Below are 16,991 nucleotides of genomic sequence, written 5' to 3'. Positions count from 1 at the left end.
ATACCATTGTTCTGCCCCCTATCAAATATGAAATAAGGCCATAAAATGAGAAAATACAGGAAAAACACATCAATAGCAAACTGTTGTTTCATAGTCTTTTACTGCAGTTATTTGACATTAAGCGTATATACCTAATAAATGAGATGGGTGAAAGAATGACATCCTCTCAACACTGTGAATGTGTATTTTCACTTATATACGGCTACACATTACAGAGAGCGGGTCTTCGGATAGACGTGACTGTGCTGCCACCATTTCTATGCACCATTAGCTGCTTTATTCAGACTCACAAAAGATAGTCGGAGCAGAGAGGGAAGAAGAGATGAGCCTATTACAAGGGAGAGTGAAAAAAAAAGCAGGAGCTGGGATCCATTTTCACAGTAAAAAAAAAACCGGGGGAACACACAGAGACAAAAGAGAGAGCAGAAGAGCTTTGAAGAATTCAATTCTAAAACGCCCAAACCACAAAACAAAGACGTGTTTCGGGTACATGAAAACAGGAATTGATTGAAATATCGACCAAATGTACCTGAGTAGAGCTGCCCCCCTGCCAGGCAAATCAAAAAATAAGTAAACAAAAGACAACACTGTCAAAACGGTGCCATACTGCTCTACAGCTTCCAAACCCACAGTCCTGAAAGTCTCCATGACGGCTACTACTGCTGAATTCAGCCTTTGAAAGGTCTACTAGCAAAAAAATGGTTTTTCATTTTAATTGGACAGCAAACCCTGAGCATCAACAATACACATCACATTGTCATTCAGGTTTAACATGACTTCTCCTTTTCTGAATCCTTGCTTTAGGGTCACATGAAGTAGCCTGAGCATTGCATGCTGATTTGTGCTGATTTGTGCTGTCAAGTTCACTGCAGTCAGGCCCACTGCTGAGCTGCCTGACTGGAGAAGTGAGGCCAGGACTGATGTGCATCACCCCAGAAACCACAGCAGCAGCTGCTGAAGGAAAGAAGACTTTAAAGGGAAAAAGAGAACTCCAGCAGAAGTACATGTCAGCTGTCCAGCAGCATCTGAAATCCCTTCTGCCCCACATCTTCACAACAACATCAAGAACTCGTGACCTTTTCACACTCACTCCTTGTGCTGAGGACAAATCTAAGAGTATTCACCAAATTTCATAGCAATCTTATTGAGATAATTCACTGAACAAGTAAAACAAATGACCTGTTTGATGGCTTGAGATAAAGCCAGAGGTAAGTTGGTAGGATTCATCCTCTGGGGACCATCAATGTCCATGAATGTGTTTACAAAATTTAATGGAAATCTATAACTCCAGATATGTCGGTCAGGACCAACGTAGTGGACTTAACAAAAGAAAAGGCCATAATTATTCTTATAACCATTATTCTTGTCATATTTGACTTTAGTTACACTTTGATGAAGTAAAGTGTCCTAAGTGGAAGTGCAGACAACAAACTGTCAACACTACAGGGACTCTCACTATGTTTTGTGCTCATCCTCGAAAATTTGACAGGCCAAGGTTTAAGAAGCTGATGACAGAATGTTTTGTTTTCGAGGTGACAGTGATCTTTGTCGAGCATGTCTAAACACTGTTAATGAAAATGAAGAAATGACCGAATTCACAAAATAGTTGAGTTAAATGCTCTAAATGAGGGATCATCAATGGGCTCCTCAGAGATACTGCATGGGGGGGGGGGGGGGGGGAATTATTGTCTGATAATACAATGAAAATATTTCTTTTTTCAATTCCTTTTTTAAGTATGTCTAAAAATACTCATTATGTGAATTAAACATGTTATCACAAAATTAATTAGTTTTAAAAAATGTTGTACCAGCATGATGTACCCATGACTTTTTATTCAATCGTGTGCAGGTGGGAACTACCCAGCATGAATTCATAACTGTGAACTAGTGAGCTATGTAATATTGTAATATTGTTAAATTAAATTTTTGTTTTTCTTCAGTGCATGTAGTCGGGGGTCCCTGCTCTGTATGTAGCAAGATTGCTTTCGTTGTCTGTTTGTCTGTCCACTCTATCAACTGACTCACTCTGTCAACAGATTTTTATACAGTGGTTACAGTAATACATAGTCTTAATGAAATCTGCTCTCTAATTTAAAACAGGATTTAACACCAAAGAAATCTAAGCCTCGACTTTGGAGGAACAACCAATAAAGATCACTCAGGCATAATTTAGAGGGATGACGGACACAGCGGGGGCGCGGAGGGAGAGACATGAGCCATAGATAATGCATGTGGTAATAAGTACAGACACAACATGGGAACTTATTGCCATTTCAGCCCAGCTCATTTGGCGGATGTGGCAGCAAAGTCAGCAGCAGTGGTTGTGACACACGGCTCATCGAGGCAATTAAAGGACTTGAGCTCCTTCTTCTCATTGTCATAGCTCAAGTCACACACAAAATAGGCCTCTTATAACTCCAGGATTTGCCTCAAAATAATCAGGTTTCAGGTTTTTTTTGGTGGTAAAATTCTGCATACTTTTAATTGTGCCAATTGTTGTCTTGATTTTGACTGAGGAAGGGTGCTGCAGTTTCTAACTTTTTTAAATCCCTGCTTCACAATGACATGTTGTACTAAAAGCAGCAGCTCTGAAAGGAAAAGGCCACCCATCCATCCATCCATTCATGATCCACACCGCTCATCCTATAAGGGTTGCTGGGTGGGGGGGGGGGGGGGGGGGGGGTGGGGGGTGGGGGGGGGGGGGGGGGGGGGGGGGGGTCCTGGAGCCAATCCCAAGAAAAGGCCAGAATCTGGTAAATGACAGTCGCGGTTGACAAGATGGGAGCAGACAAGGCCATTAATGGACCGGAGAGATGTCACCTCAGCACTTCATGTCTGACCTACAGAAGCTCTTCTAAGTTTTTACCAACTTTTTTTTTGCAAGTTAAGAGAAACAGTGACTTGTTATGATCTGGTCGTGTGTGCGTGTGTGTGTGTGTGTGTGTGTGTGTGTGTGTGTGTGTGTGTGTGTGTGTGTGTGTGTGTGTGTGTGTGAATCAGAGTTCCCTAATGAAAATATTTCATCTTGGACATTTGGATTTTGATAAATTCGATTTTTTTTTTTGTCCATGTCAGCGAACGGGATTTGCATTTAAAAGGTGGATGAATTGTTCCACCTTAAATCTTAAATCATATTTCACAACTTCAATCTGGACTCGTCAGAGGCGTTTGAAGGAGAATGCTTAAAAATAAGTGGTCTGACATTTCAATCACCTCCAAAAATACAAAAACATCCAGATTTCCACACGTCCGCAGCTGCACGTTTGCCAGAATCACTTCATTGGAATGAAAACAGGGATGTCAAAGTCACCGTCAAGGCCACACGGGGAAATTACTGTAGTATTAAGTTGAGCGCAAGACAAATCAGTATGTATTTTGTGCATTGTTGTTCAACTGGAGGAAAGCAGGGTCTGTGCTTTGAGATATTCCATAGGTTCCACTAAAATACTCAGCTGAACATAAAGCCCTGATAAACATGATAAAAAACTTTCTGTGATCAAATTTCACTTCTAATATCTGACACAATCCAACTCACCCGCCCGTAAAGTAACATTTCAGTCATATGCGATATTTCCCGGGACTCAAATGTATCTTGAGCCAAAAAATAGTTTATTAATAAATCATCCTATTTTTTTAACATAATCCACAATGAGCACCCTTTAGCCTGCTTCAAAAACCAGACGGGTAAAATGTCCTTACGTGCTGCATGTTACACAATCCACATGTCATCTCCTGGGTCAGAATACACATTAGGAGCTGCATTAGCAACAGTGCGACGAAGGGATAAGTCCCATATTGTCTGTAGTTTCTCAGACATCAAATGGCTCCCCACGTATGGCGGCATTAGCACAGCGGGCTTAATCCACTTTGCACCGTCTCATTGGCACACTTATTTATGGCAGCACATTAGCCTCTGCACACAGCTACCGGCTCCCTCTGTCCGACTAATCACAAAATAGTCTTTCATTATCTCAGCGGCGTCTGGAAAAATATTTGAGCGCCAACGTTTCAGTATTTCCAACAAAAGCCGCCTTCAAACGGGACTAGGGTCTCTAAACGGGGTGCAGAGGGACCTGGTGGAAAACGGTGGGTTGTATTTTCCTGTTGTTTAAAGCTCGCCTGTGATGGACACAGTCCTATTGTCAGTATTTAAATGGCTTATGACAAGATCTAAGAAAGCATAAATAATACGTTTTGTGAAAATATGAGCCCAATGAGCGCACGAAAGGAGAATCTGCCTCTGCTTACTGAAGTCTAAGTAATTTATGATGCTGAGAAAGGTCTGAGAAAGGACTGTTGTGATTTACTTCTTTGATACGGCTTTTCCCACAAGTCTAAATCAACCATTTCAGATGGAAATCAAATGTATTGTAGCGAAATGAAAGGCCAAGAAAAAAAGTGCAGAAGCTTCTCCCCAGTCCCAGTACTACTATATGTCTTACAGTGTAGCTGCATTGCAATTTCGTCTGTTGAATCTGATGTGGGCGCAGAGAGTTGTCTCAGTGCCTCTTGCACAATGCATTTCTTATTCTGTGATAGAAAACATCATTATAGAAAAAAGGAGTCTAGAAAAAAAAAAACAGTGCTCACTGTCTGGAGTCTCTGAGGAGCTGTCGGCACTGGAAGGGTTTACTGTTGAGATTTTGGATGACAGTCTGTAATCGAAATCGATTTCTGATTTATACTAAAGACGCTGTCGATGTTTGACAATGGAATAAAAAGAAAATTGGCTCACAAATGCAGGGTACACAATGAAATAAGATTTACATCTCCACTGTCTATAGTAAAGGCTTCATAGATTCAAACGTCACAGTGGCGCAGTGTCTACTGTCGATTTGGCACTAAAATAGTGACAGGATATAAAGATGGACCATGTATCTCCCTTTCCTCCCATTTAAGCCAAAGTATCCCAGACATGGTTGCTGCCATCTTGCACTGGTGACGTCAGTAGTGATCACGGCATCCAACGCAACCAATCACAAGTCAATCTCAGCTGTCAATCGTGATGTCTCATACTATTTTTATAGCATCAAATAAACAATTAATACCAGAAACTCGAACAGTTGTGATAAGAACTACTTTAAATGACAAAAAAAACCACTTTCAATTTGGCGTTCTTAGTTATACAAAACGTTTGTGGCCTGTCCTACAACCAGCCACCAGGGGGTGATCTACATGTTTTGGCTTCTCTTTTTAGGAGATGTCGTCCATCTTTATATACACTTATTGGTTTAACACTGAAGAAGTGTTAAACCAATAAGTTCAACCTTTACGATAATGTTATCTGTTACTATGTTAGGCCAGAAGATGGTGCTATTGAGTATCTATTCAACTTTTTCATTCTAAATGCGACGTTCTGCAACACAACTTTTCCTGAAACCACTTATGTATCCTCTTTCCTTATACTTTATGTACCCCTGCTTTTTTATACCTAATAGGGATACTTTTCTTTGATCTATATTATTAATAATATTATTAATAGAGCTGTTACTGAGCCGGTGTGAGTTTGATTGCAAGAGGAGCCTATCAGCAAGAAAGCAAATAAGTGCGTTTCCAAATGTTGAACTATACCTTGAGGCAAATTTTTAAATACTCTCTAGCCTCTTAAACTGGTCGGAAATCTTAATGTTGAAAAATGTTACTTTGATGTAAATAACTCTTATTTGTGCTCCGCTGTGTCTTGAAAGATGAGCACCGAGCTTTTTTTAGATGATTGTTTCAGGGCGTGGGAATAATTCTTATAGATCAGTGGTGACATTTGAGACAAAATGTCACTAGGCAAGAACAGGACGCTCACTTTAAGCTGAGGCCCGATACAGAGATTTGATAAAGAATGGAGCGACAACAAACAGCATATAAGGAGAAATCTGTTCCCCTCACTGGAGTATGTGACTATATGTGTTATCTTTCCTTCCTCTGTGTGATAATTCATTTCAACAGTTGATGCCACATGACAGTTATCAAATGACATTAGCTGCGCCTGGATGGTGACCCGATAACAAAAGCTGTGCTCTGTGTTTTCCCAGCCTGCTTCGATGTAAAAGGGTTAGCATGGGCTTTCATTTATTCATTAGGATCCCCATTAGCGGACACATCAAGCCAGTCCGATGTCTGCAGACACACACACACGCATGATGATGCATGATTCAAAGTTTTCTAAATGTGTGTGTGTGTGAAATGTGGGAGGAAGATCCAGCAGCTGGTGGAAACTGTGGAGAACATGCAAAGTGCACACTCAAAGGAAACCTAAGACCCATCTCTGTGGCCCCATCCAGGGCGACAGACACAGCAGCACAGCAGCTTCCCGAGGAGAAAAGTCCTTTCATACTGTGACATAACTCCAGAAACTAATATCTGAGACGGGAAGCCTGTGAACTGATAATGTGAGCTTTTTTGTGTGTTTGACATTAAACTGGATCTTTAGCTGGAGGGTATTCCAACGAGCAGATGGAACCGGGAGTATTAGTGAGCCACATCTGATACTTGCAGGAGGTGCGGCTGATAATGATCAGATGATAGTGATGTCTTTCTCTCTCTCTCTCTCTAACTGCTGTATCTCTCTGTGAAGACGCTGGTCCGTTGTTCCCCTCCATCTGACTGCCAGGCTAACTGTGGTAAAAACTGTGTGCAAAAACGTATGATATCACCAAATCACTGTGGATCAGGATAAGAACCCAATGAATCAAACTCCATCTGCTTCTGACCTATTCTAGTTGATTGTGATCTAGTTGACTTCGGTTTAAATTGAACACTTGCTGAAGGTGTTGATCTATGGTGGCCAAGACAAAAGCTTATCAAAGGAAAACATGAATGCAAACACAACAACACAACTACAAAAGTCACAACACGAATGCAAACACCACAGCACAAATGCAAACGCCACAACACAGCTACAAAAGTCACAACACGACTGCAAAGGCTACAGCACGAATGCAAAAGCCACAACATGAATGCAAACCCCAAAACACTGACACTAACACCACAACACAACTACAAAAGCCACCACATAGATGCAAAGGCCACAACACAATTACAAAAGCCAGGGCACGAATGCAAACGCCACAACATGAATGCAAACACACCAGCACAAATGCAAAAGCCTCACAACAGAAACACAATCACAACAGGAGTGAGCAACAATGATACAGTTATATTCAGTTGTGTTAATAACAAGCATTTATTTACTGCAGTCAAGTGAACAGTCGTTTGTTAAAACCCGGTCGAGCCATTCGACGGTGAAAATTAGATTTTTGTCTATCAGAGGGGAGATACAGGTTCCTCATTTTTGGTTGCTCCAAGCACATTAAATAGCCAAGCATCACATTCTAAGTGGTGCTGGCTTGGCCGCAGGCATGAACTCAGCAGTAATTTCAGCTCTTTTTATTCTCACCATCTATCCGTTTTGGTTGTGTTTCTGTGTTTTTCCATAAATGCACCTGTGTGAGGCGTCTCTCGGTGGAACAGATCAGACAGAAACAGGAAAGACACTAAAGCAACATATTGGAAAGAGAAATTCATGGGTTTTCAATGCCAGGCGATGATTTAAAGCCATGAAACAATTAATTAAAGAAGAAAAGACGGAAGGAAAAAAGGGAGGCTTTGAAACCCCTGCCAGACACAGAAGGTGCTAAGATGTCTATAAAGGTGGGCGTCAATGTATTTTCAGAGAGAGGGACTGAGTGAGTAGAAGAGGATGAGAGCGAGTCAATCCAAAGCAAAGGCAGCAGAGCTTCTCGTCATCACACTGCTCTCTTCACAGATCATTCTCGGCCTAAACATTTGCCCAATTAGGCAGAAAATAGAATCCATTTGAAGGTTTAAAGAGGGGGAGCAGAGAAAAGACGAGACCTGAATGCATTTGTGGATCCTGGTCATGTCGCTGAAACCATTCTTGAAAGCAGTGCTGCCATAGTCAACATGGATAAAATGCTAAAGACGAATAAGATGGAGTCTACAGTCATATTGGCAGATCTGTGAAGCTGGATGACAGGGTTGCTCCCTATAAAGTGAAACCTGAGTGTCTTGGTCGTCCTCTGCTGGCTGCAGTATAAGTCGTAAAATCCCACCTCCTCCGTGTGAGTGGCTGGGACGCGGGCCAAAGTCAAAGTACGTACATGTACACACACATATATTACAACTGTCCCATTCATACTAAAATGGGGGACAGCGTCTATCTGGCTTCCATGCATTCCTACCTCATCCCTCATGGACGACAACATTTACGTCAGAGGTCCATCGCAGACCTCAGCAGACAGGTGGTTGCGGAATCATTGAAGTCCCCTTAACTCATGATTGGTCAAGCGCACGTATGGGTAGGACGTCAATATTGTGGCTCCATCCTCTCATCATAACTGTGCAGACTCTGGCTCCAAATGACATAATCAATACAACGTGGCAGCGTTCGTATGGGGGATATTACGGTTTCGTTTCTGTATGGTGGGAGGAAGTGGAGATGTGATGTCCATTTTTATAAAGTCTATGACTCATACAGAGATGGCTAACATGTTGATGTGACTGCACTTAGTACTTGGTAGTAGGCTTCAGATGGTAACATTCGCTAATCAGCTTAAAGTAAGGGTCGTTGTTGGTCAGAAACCTAATTACTGGATAAATTAAAATCACCAAAGTCAATCAATCATCAAAATTGTATTTGTATAGCCCATATTCACAAATGATAATTTGTCTCATAGGGCTTAACAAGGTGCGACATCCTCTATCCTTAACCCTAACAAGAGATTTTCATGTTAATCTGTCGAGTAGATGACGAGACATTTTACTGTCTACCTCACAATAGCAGTAAAGGAAAAATGAGGGGAACAACCAAAAGAGTTGACAGGGACAAGACCCATCACATTTGACAAGGGATGATTAAAAGTTGTCCCCTCAATCCAAAACGTATGCCCTTCAATTTTATGGTTTATTAGTTAACCGTGTGAAACTGTGCCCAAATCAGGAATAGGAGACAGGAATACAACACAAAGACGGTGCTACAGAGAGAGACAGAAAAGAGGGTGATTACTACCTTTACTGCAGTAAAGGTGTTTATTTTAGAACGCTGTTGATACTGATGCCCAACAGAAATAGACACTGTGGGGGAGAAGCCAGAAGATGCAGATGAGGAAGAATTTTGTTGGTAAAGTGGAGAGGAGGAGGAGGAGGAGGAGGAGGAGGAGTAGTGTGGCTGGAACACAAACTGAAACATTCCTTTGTCGAGTTGTTTCCTTTTCAATCACAGGAGTGGATGAATGACTAAATGGGAGAAATTAAAGTCTAATCGAACAACTGAGTCCACTAAGAACTCTCAATAAGCAAAACATCGACGATAGCACCACTGTGGGGGTGCTGTGAAGCAACGGGTGGCAGCAATCCAAACTCCATTGTTTTGCTGCTAATGCTTAAGAAAATAAAGGCATATGATCCTCTTTATATATTCAACTGATTCTATTGGTTGAAGCAAGCTGCAGTTTTCACCTTCTCCCCCGGTTGGGCACGTATAACGACTCCACATCTACCGATAAAGGTTGAGATTTATTTTGGCAGATAAAAATAAAGACATTTGCCTTTTCTGTGCCCTACACACCCTGTCTGTGCTCGAGGGGAAGCTGCTGGAGGTTTATAAGGTAGAGGTGACTGATTCAAACACAGGAGGGAGAAAAGGCAGTCTCTCAAATCTGCCTCTCCACTTTTTTTCACCTTTTTTCTCTTAAGCTGCTTTCAGACGTGCCCTGAGGTCGGGGCATTGTCCTGGAGGGGCTGGATATGAGAAGGCAAAAATCCAAGTCGGTTGCTCCTGACATTTTCTGGAACCTATCCTGCCAGCCCCTTAGTAGAGTCTCTTGAAAATGAGCCCATGTGAGACTACTACAGGAAATGTACAGAAAAGTCCCAGAAGGGTGAGTGGGCACGTTGTTTCTGACTCGCAACTGAAAACTGAAAACAAAACAAAAAGAATACAAATATTTCAGGGTCAAAAAGAGGTGTCATACTCATAGAGGTCGCCAACAAAGAGTTCAGCTTGACGCCGCACATAGACACCGGCAGCTCGGCTGCATACCTCCTGCATGCTCGGCCCAGACGCCCCCCCCCCCCCCTCGTCTGAATACCCCCGACATTTCCCTGCTGTTGTGAATGAGTCTGAGCAAGACAACCCCCTGCTGCGCAAATTGGGTCAGGACATTTTCTGTAAATGTCTGAAAACTATCAACTAAGAATTTAAGCCACACTATTCACTACTGAAAAGAGGATTAAAAAGAAAAGAAAATGTCGTCATGCCTTCTTAAGCCACCTACTTAAGACTGTTAAATGCAAAAGTTTGGGCCCAAAAACTTTTTGTTGATTCTGGAAATGAAGAGAAGTAAATACATCACCTGCAGCAAACAAAGACTGAAATGATTCTGACAAAAGAAGCAGCTGGTGTTTCCAGAAGGATCCTCCTCATTAAAATCTGATAAAGAAAATAAAAGACAGTGCACGGAGGGTTTCTCTGCACATTTTACCGAGTGACTACCTTCCCCAGTCAAAAACAGCTCCTGGATGTGAAAGGAACCTATTATTAAAATGTTCCGTTGTCTATTTTACTGTTTGCATTCAAGAAAATGTCACAATACTCCCAATGCATATTGGTGATTTGAATAGACAGCTTTTTTGATTGTCTTTTAATGCTGGTTAGCAGTCTGCATCCATACCTGACAGTTATTTGAAATGCACATGGGAGACATAATAATAGAAACTCCCTATGAAAACTGCTCATAACTGCTCATCAAGCATTCAGGACAACGAATGCCACAAACGGGAAATGTGGCTTCGCCTTGAGAATAAAGATCTTCACACACCAAGCCAGTGTGTTTTGTGTGTGTGTGTTTTAAATCCGTCAGGCACAGAAACCTTGCACACAATGAATTTTATTATTCTACTCAGTCCGGAAATTCACGGTGTGAGATAAAATGGAGTGGAGCAGTGAAGGTGATTTTGTAATCCCCTCATTTCTTACAAAAAAAGAAGAAGAAAACATTGGTCCATTGACGGACGATGTCTCATCAAGACAAGTTACTTCCCGGGAGTCCTTGTGCTTTATCGTTGCAGATCCAGGATCACGGCTGCAGCCACATCATGGACCGCGATCGTGGATCCTGGATTGTGATTACAACTACACTGCTTATATGCAATATCCCTACTCACACATACCACCAATACTGATAATACTGCTACCATTACTATCATCATTGCTGCTCCCTTCATTTCTGTCAGACATTTTCTTTCGTATAAATACTCTGAAGTTATGTTATACACTCTTTTCTCATGAACGTTGTACATACTGTTAATTTTATTGATGTCTTCTGTTACATGAGGGATCCCTCACATGTGACACTCTCTCTGAGGTTTCTACGTTTTTATCCCCTTTATAAAAGAGTTGTTTTACCTCACTTTAGTCGAGGGTTAAGGGCAGAGGATGTCGCACCTTGTTAGGTCCTATGAGGCAAATTGGGATTAGTTAATACGGGCTGTACAAATAAAAACTGATTGATTGATTGAACTTCAAATGTTTTGGATGAAAACTAAACTTGGTGTGCAAAGCCCTTCAAAGAGAAGGGCTTCTTCTTTACACAGAACTGCCACCGATATACTCGACACTAAGCTTTTTATCATTTGAGCATTAAGCAGAAGATCTTAAAGACTGACGGGTGGTAACCAGATATGAGAGCTCTAAGTTGGGGGCCACCTCATGAGACAGTGCCGTGCCGCCACAGCAGGAGGAAGACAGGACGAGCTGCGGCTCTTATCTCCGTCTATTATCACAACTGCTCCACTTTGCCCACCTCCATCCCCTGTCATCTCCCCCCTGCTCGCTCCTCCTCTTTGTGCGCCTCTCATCAAACAACTCGACTGAAGACTCAGTCACGGTGGGAGACTGCTCCCCTCTTACCGCTTCCATGTGAATGAATGAGTCACTGACAAATCCTGACAATCAGCTCTGAGTGTATTAAGAAAGCCAGGGAGTAAACGATTGAGGGCGAGGGCGGAGTGGAGGATGAAGAGCTGAATGTGGCGCAGGAGGGAAAAAGAGGAGAGGAAATGGGGAAAACAATGAAGCATGAGAGGGAGAGGCAGACTATTAGGGACACAAACAAAATGGGTAAATATATTTTGTGAGGAACAAGGACGAAGGAGCGCAGGGAACCGAGCAGAGCAGGGAGGTGAGGCACACTGACAAATTATGTTCCAGGCCAGCCACAGATCTAATCACATGGCTGGAGGCCAAAGTAGAGATCATCACACTTCCTTGAAGGGACAACGCCAACGCCATCACCCCCCCCCCCCTCTATGCCCAGAGGGAGAAAGGGCAGACCAAATTATCTATCCCACCTCTCACATCCCATTTCTACCCGCTAACAACACACGTTTAAAGTTTTTATTGGTGGGCGGCTTGGTGATGAAGTACCACAGCAGAACTTCACCTCAGCTCTGACTGCTGGACACCCTTTATGAGTCTGGACAGCGGGGGGTTCCTGTGCCTAAATACAGACGATGCATTAACAGCCGGTCAACACTTCTGCTTAATGTTAAAGAGGCATGATTAGTCCAATGAACCACTAGGGCTTCCTCGACAACTGCATTTTAGTTGATGAGTCGGGGGAGACAATTTTTTTCGACCTTTGCCAATGTGTAAATCAGAGAAAGGACGTTTTGTGGCCGGTGATGGGATTTTATATATATTTTTACATCTGGAGAATTCTCCTATATTCTCGTCTGCCTGATGACGGATTCATCCATATGCAGTGTGGCTTTTTAGGTGAGTGTACACAATCAAATCAACACAAGTACAATGTCATTGACTCCAATAAAATAGCTGCAATACCTTTGTTAGACATGGGGCTCCATTTTAATTATCTTACTGCATGTTCCTAAAAGTATACTGCAAGTCCATTTAGAGCGGGTGCATCTACTTATGTGAGTTTAATGGTGGAATAAAGGTCGCTGTGCCAGACACACACAAAAAATGGTTGTACTTGGTCTTTTAATCAATCATATGTGTGTGTGTGTTTAACATGCAATAAAACACTCAGAGTGCCATTTCCCATTCCCTTTAAAAGCCAGGTGAAACCAGTATCACAACCAGGTCCAGTTGCATATTAGCACATGTACAAGCCGCTATGTTGTCATCATGATTATTTGTTCTGCCAACAAATATGAGCAATGGCTCTATATGAGTTAAAGTGTTTATTGCAATTGTATTATATTTCTTTTTCTAATGGTGACGTCCTCCTCTAGCTAAAAGCTCATACATTAAAGCCCTGATTCTGCCAATATACATGTCCATCAACAGATATGAATCATATTTAAGTGCCATTGAACTAGACATTGGCTCTGGATAAGAGCGATGACTGAAGGGCCTGAAATGGAAATATAATGTAGATTACGCTGATGCTGAAGCGGTGTCCGTGCTGCAGCGTGCGGCAGTAAAAGCAGCCTCTGTGCCTTCCCAAGGGTGTTTAATCTATGACTGATGGATGTAAGACCAAGACAACGACTGTAATTATCATCATCATCACTGTAAAACATTCATCAGTACCATCATCAACATAATAGTTATCTCCCTCTGTCACCAACCAGCCATTATCACAACCGTAATCGCCGGCGTGAACGCCCGTACACACGCTCAGAGTCCTGAACGTGTGCGACAACACACAGACAAGTTGAGAAAAATGTGCACGAGATCTGGAGCATTAGCCTCATTTAAAAAACAGAACATCCATCTGTCTTTGAACGCAACACCAGCACACGCGCGTAGCTGCACATACTCAAACTTTGCATTAATGCATATGGATTTATTATCTGATCTGCATAGCTAAAGCAGCCCTTCACCACGCGGCCTGAACAACTGAGCAGTTGGGGAAATGAAGCTTATCGCCCCGGCAGCCACAGGTCCTCCGATGTGAACCCAGCCCTACCCCGGGTGCAGATGTAGAAATTAAAGGTGCTAACACATTTCGCACACTGCATTTCTCTTGGGGACGGGCAGCCCATCGCAGGCAGCGGTGCTCACTTCTGAAAGAGTGTCAGAGAGGACGTCTCAATTATTCATCGAGTGGCTGATTTATGGGGTTTCATATGGTGCATATTAAAGGCTTTGGGAGGCACCGGGAAGCCAAAGACGCTTTATGTAGCTGCTATTAATTGGGAACCTCTATCACTCTCTTTCTCTTAGAGCACACAAACAACTACAGTTAAGGTATACTTACTATGCAAGGCTTTGGAAAGGTAAAAAATAAGTGAAAGTCTCATGCGCTTCTATAGAAATAGAACAAAAGTGTGGAGAGAAGAAACGGGGAAAGAACGGGAGTGAAAAAAAGTTACAGTTGACATTATCCAGTCTCTTTAGCATAATTAAAACAGTGGGAAGTTTGCAGCGAGCCCCTGACTTTGTGTGGAAATTATAGGTTCAGCTTTTCTGCTGATCAAAGAGAATCCCTCATTTGAAATACATGCACATGCAGTTTGAATGTATATGCAAAACATCCCGGGAGTTCTGGATCAGAGGTGCTAGTTCTCAACATTGACATTCTCCTATTTGCATACACCGCAAATGTTCATACACCTCATTCACGCTGACTTACGTTTGCGGTAGTTGGTGTTTGTGTTTGGATGTGCGTGCATGGATGGATAGATGCACGAGCACACAAGCAAGATCTGAACAACAGATCTTTTTGCAGTGCAGCATCTTTTTCTCATGGTATGGGTGTAATGTGTGATTCATTGTTGTTGTCAAAGTGCTGTGGGGGTGGGAGGGGAACCCCTGTTTCGTTCCTGGAACTTATCACCAGGAGCCGCACCACCTTTCTAAGACTGACGAAGACTGGAAGAGGAGTGGGAGTGAGTGCAAAGAAGACAAAGGAGGTGAAAAAGTGAAAAGGGGAGTAAATGATAAAAATAGAAGAGATGTAATAAAGGAGAGCAGTGTGCAGTGGGAGGAGGAGAGGTAGAGAGAGAGAGAGAGAGAGAGATGAATGATGATAAGCAGGTAAATCCATGAAAGGGGCGGTGAACACTGTGAGTTTATTGGAACAAAACTCCAAAATAACATTTGGCTCTAATGGCTGAAACTTCTCTGTGACTCTGTATTGGACCGGGTGTTGTTCTTACTGAAAGTTGTGAAGAATGAAACTTTTCCACCTCATGCTGTCCTAATATCACTGGCAGGTTAGAATTGTGTAGGGGAGAGTGTCTGGAGTACGGTGGCCCTGAAGGGCAAATCCAAACGACAAATGGGAAACCGGCAGATCAAAGAACACAACAGGCCTGGCCATTGAAAATAATTTGTTTCAGAGCTTAGCAGTGCCGTTGTCACATTGTATCTGAAAAGGACTTTAAGGTGTTGTATCAGAATTTGGAAATAAGTTTTTGGGGTTGTATTTTATAGGTACCATGAATAAATAATATTTGTAAGATATTAATCAATCCACAGTCAGACAAACCAGCTATAAATAAAGACTATCATTTCTTTAGGCACAATTCAGGATACAAATAAAAAGTTAAAAGAACCTTGGAGTAACACCTGAAGGCTTAAAGAAATCACTTAAGCTGCCGGTCAAGTTATTAAAAAGGGTTCAGATACGTTTTTTTCTCACCACTACATCTACAGAAACCTCTCTACCACCATACTGTTACAATATGTCTGTCAGACCATTTCACTGTCTGTCCTTCTCATTGGCCACTCTCATTGGTCAGCTGTGCGGGGGTGAAGGAGGAGTAACAGATTCAACACCTCTCTCTTGCTCTGTCGTCTTTTTGCACTTCTCCTGTGTACAGCCAATTCCAACAGTATGAATGCCTTGAAGCGATCCCAAAATGTGAGCCGTTATCACTATATTTCAATGATATTACAGCAGCCCGCTTTAGTTCTCAGCTCTCTGCCTTATTGCACACATCCTGCGAACTCCACAACTCATATTGTGACAACGCATAACGAGCCGGCGCCTCGTTTTGGGGGAAAAGAAAAGAGCTCCTCATCATCTCCTGAACGATGTTCTTTTTAAACCACAATGCCAGCCTAAAGTGCACAGGTAATGAAAACACAGACACTGATGCTCACACCGAATGACTCCCTGTGTTCGTTGGCGGCGTGCAAATGATGCTTCCTTCCCCTCCTCTCATAATAGCCTCTATTGTTGGCATTGTGTGGGAGGGAGACACTGATTCGCCACGGCCGGTATAATTCTCTCATTATGAGTTCAGAGGGGGGGAAAGGAAGCACGGGGAGGTGTGGAGGGATGAGGGCCCAGGGGCACGGCGTCCCACAAAGAGCAAAAATCCGACTGATAATGGAGCAAATCCATCAGCGTCTGGCTCTCCATCTCTGTCTGTCGCTCGTCATCCATCCACAGGCCTTTGGATGGAAGTCATTTCAGAGAGCTTGGAGTGAAAAGTGGCTCAGAAGAAATTCAAAAAGAGATAATGGAGTACAAGCAGTCTCGCCCTCACCACAATGCCGTGCAATCTGGCAGAGAGAGAGAGAGAGAGAGAGAGAGAGAGAGAGAGAGAGAGAGAGAGGCAAAGTAGGAATGCCAAAAAAAGAGGTGCAGAGAGCAGGAGGGATGATGCAGGAGAGGAGAACACACACAGAGTGAGAGAGGTGGTGGTTGGATCAGCCGTTCCTCCTCCCTGGTTGAGTGTAGCAGCAGCTTAGACCTGTTTGCGTGCTTATTTTCAACCACACTGCTGCTGTGACCTAACTTAGGCTCCAGCCTCTACAATCCCATTCACTCGCCGAGCCTCCCAGAACCCTCTCCGGCTCCGGCTACGCCTCATTGCTCTCATCATTCGTTTTATTTTGCAAGTATATGTGCGCGTGTGCTCGAGAGCGAGAGAGTCTGAGGAGAAGAAAAGTCTATGCACCCGCTCAAGGGTATTTTAAAGAGACCCCTGCCCTCTCTTTGCGTCTTTAAGGCTGCTGGCTCCGTATTCAATCACCCCAACGACCTCACCTTAACAAC

General features: G+C 42.9%; 1 protein-coding gene across 1 annotated transcript in view; it reads right to left on the bottom strand.

Annotated features, from left to right (window-relative positions):
* Positions 1-16,991, bottom strand: part of snx29 (sorting nexin 29) — a 140,619-nt gene that overhangs the window by 32,241 nt on the left and 91,387 nt on the right. The window lies entirely within an intron of this gene.

This window comes from Hippoglossus hippoglossus, chromosome 19 (assembly GCF_009819705.1).
Source record: "Hippoglossus hippoglossus isolate fHipHip1 chromosome 19, fHipHip1.pri, whole genome shotgun sequence".
Lineage (NCBI taxonomy): Eukaryota > Metazoa > Chordata > Actinopteri > Pleuronectiformes > Pleuronectidae > Hippoglossus > Hippoglossus hippoglossus.
This window is presented reverse-complemented; position numbering and strand designations above follow the sequence as displayed.